We start from the raw sequence: 2,613 nt of genomic DNA, 5'->3' as shown, positions 1-2,613 counted from the left end.
TAGAACCTTCTAGGACTAGGTCTATATTAGCAGACTGAGGCTATAAACCTCAGATATAACTAAAATCAGTCCAATAAAAGTTACTTTTACTGTTTGAACTGTAATATCCAAAATAAGTTCAAGACCACCTAGCCCCTTCCCCTCTGAAGGGACTTTCAGAAACATAGTGGTCAAAAATGACTGAGTCTACAGCTGCTAATACAAAATGAGCTTTTCTCAGGAAAATAACCATAACAAGATAGCAGTTCTCAGAGAAATTCCTCTACCATGCCCCATATTGAATTCTGACAAAAACCACATATTGCCCTGACCTTGTCTATAGCTGTGACTTAATAGCTCTGAAGTTAATAGCTGACCCATAAATGTACTACTATTGCTTTGCTGACCAAATCATAAGAACCCACCATGGGGGCAAGTAAAGTGACTCAAGTCACTAGGCCAGAGGTAGTCACTATGAAAACCAACCAATGCCTGAAAAGGTTACTTGCTACACCAATTAGAATAAGCCAGCTACCCTGTTGGCCATATCTGCCCCTTACAGGTATAAAAAGTGTGTTCTTTCTTTGTTCTGGGTTTCTCCTCTGGTCTGCATGCTGAGAGGAGGGTCCCCAACCTGTTGGATCAATAAAAAAAATCCTCTTGTGGTTTGTAGCAATTGCGATCTCTGTGGTCTTTGTGAGTGCAGGTCTTTTGACAAACTCCAACATCACCTGTAGATATGGATGCAAATTCCGCCTAAGACATATTCTTTCCTAATTTAAGCTTGCCAAATCTACTCCCATGTACAATCACAGATTGTCATAGGATAGAAATAGCCACTCTAGAAGGTAGAACTATCTTCTTTTCTTTCCTGCTTTTTATTTTTCTTTTATCTTGTGTCACTTTGTTTTCTTTTTCTTTCTTTCTTTCTTTCTTTCTTTCTTTTTTTTTTTTTTTTTTTGAGGATTGTTTCATTTGTTTTGACAGAGTTTCACCACATATTCAAGTCAAATTCTTCTACCTAAACCTAGAATAACTGGGTTAGAGGTATAATCCAAAACCATGACTTTCTTGGATTGTCTCTTGTCACTACACAGCCTGGTTACAAAATGGCAAGGGACAAATTAGCAAACCCTCATAATGCTTGTCCGGTGAATTTCCCAGGCTTATTCTACCCAGGAGATCTTCTTAATAAGAATTCATTAGGCTAGAGTTGGAAGGCTAATGCCTTTTGTTGTTACTGGAGTTTGTAATCTATAGTATCCTAAGGATTCCCCATACATTATCACACCTCAAGCTGTCTGTGGTGGCCATACTCTACAATAATAAATATCTGTGACTACTTTTATAATCTAGATGGAAGCCTGTATGGACAAAAACTCCTCCATTCTGCAAAAATATCAGAAGTTTATGTAATATGTCAAAAGTTTATGACAATTTCAGCAAAAAAGATGGATGCACATCTGAGCCTACTCAATCCATGTTTGAGATGAATAAAGGAAATTACTATATTGTGGGAAAATATCAGTACAGCATAAGGCAAGGAATGACATTGCCTGGCTATTATCCTTAAGAATTCACAACAGAAGAATCTCGAATAGCTGAGAAACACTTAAAGAAACGTTGAAAGTCCTTAATGATCAGAGAAATGCAATTCAAAATGACTCCGAGATTCCTCCTTACATCAGTAAGAATGGCTAAAATCAAAATCTCAGTTAACAACCCATGTTGGCAAGGATGTGGAGAAAGAGGAACACTCCTCCATTGCTTGTGGGATTGCAAGCTGGTAGAACCACTCTGGAAATCAATCTGGAGGTTCCTCAGAAAATTGGAACTAGATCTACCTGAAGACACAGCTATACCACTCTTGGAAATATACCCAAAAGTTTCCCCATTATACCACAGGGATAAATGTTCCACTGTGTTCGTAGCAGCCTTGTTTGTGATAGCCAGAATCTGGAAATAATACAGATGTCCCACAACAGAAGAATTGATACAGAAAATGTGGCTCATTTACACAATGGAATACTACTCAGCTATTAAGAAGGAGGACATACTGAGTTTTGCAGGCAAATGGATGGAACTAGAAAATATCATCCTGAGTGAGGTAATCAGACCCAAAAGGACATGCATGGTATATACTTACTAATAAGTGCATATTAGCCCAAAAAAGTGCCATATACCCAAGATACAGACCACAGAACTCAAAAAGTTCAACAAGCTGAAGGACCCAAGTGAGGATACCTAAGTCCCACTTGGGAGGGAGAAGAAATCAACCACTAAAGGAGAGTGAGGGACCTGGGAGGAAAAGGGAATGGAAGTGCGGAGATGGGAACATGGTTGGGTATTGGTTGGGGGAAACGGACTGAAATCCCTGAGGGCCAGCCAAAAGAATGGAAACAGGCAACCTCTGGTTGTAGGAAGTTGGGGGCACACTCCAAAATGTACCAGAGACCTGGGGGTTGAGAAGCTCTCTGAACTCAATGAGAGGAACCTTAGATGAAGTGCTATACATTGGAGAGAGGGAACTTGTAGAGCCTACCTCCAGTAGAAAGACAGGGCATCAAGTGAGAGATGGGGTTGCCATCTCACAGTCAAAACACTGACCCATAATTGTTCCTGTCTGAAAGAAAT

The sequence above is a fragment of the Mus caroli genome, chromosome 8 (assembly GCF_900094665.2).
Source record: "Mus caroli chromosome 8, CAROLI_EIJ_v1.1, whole genome shotgun sequence".
Lineage (NCBI taxonomy): Eukaryota > Metazoa > Chordata > Mammalia > Rodentia > Muridae > Mus > Mus caroli.
This window is presented reverse-complemented; position numbering follows the sequence as displayed.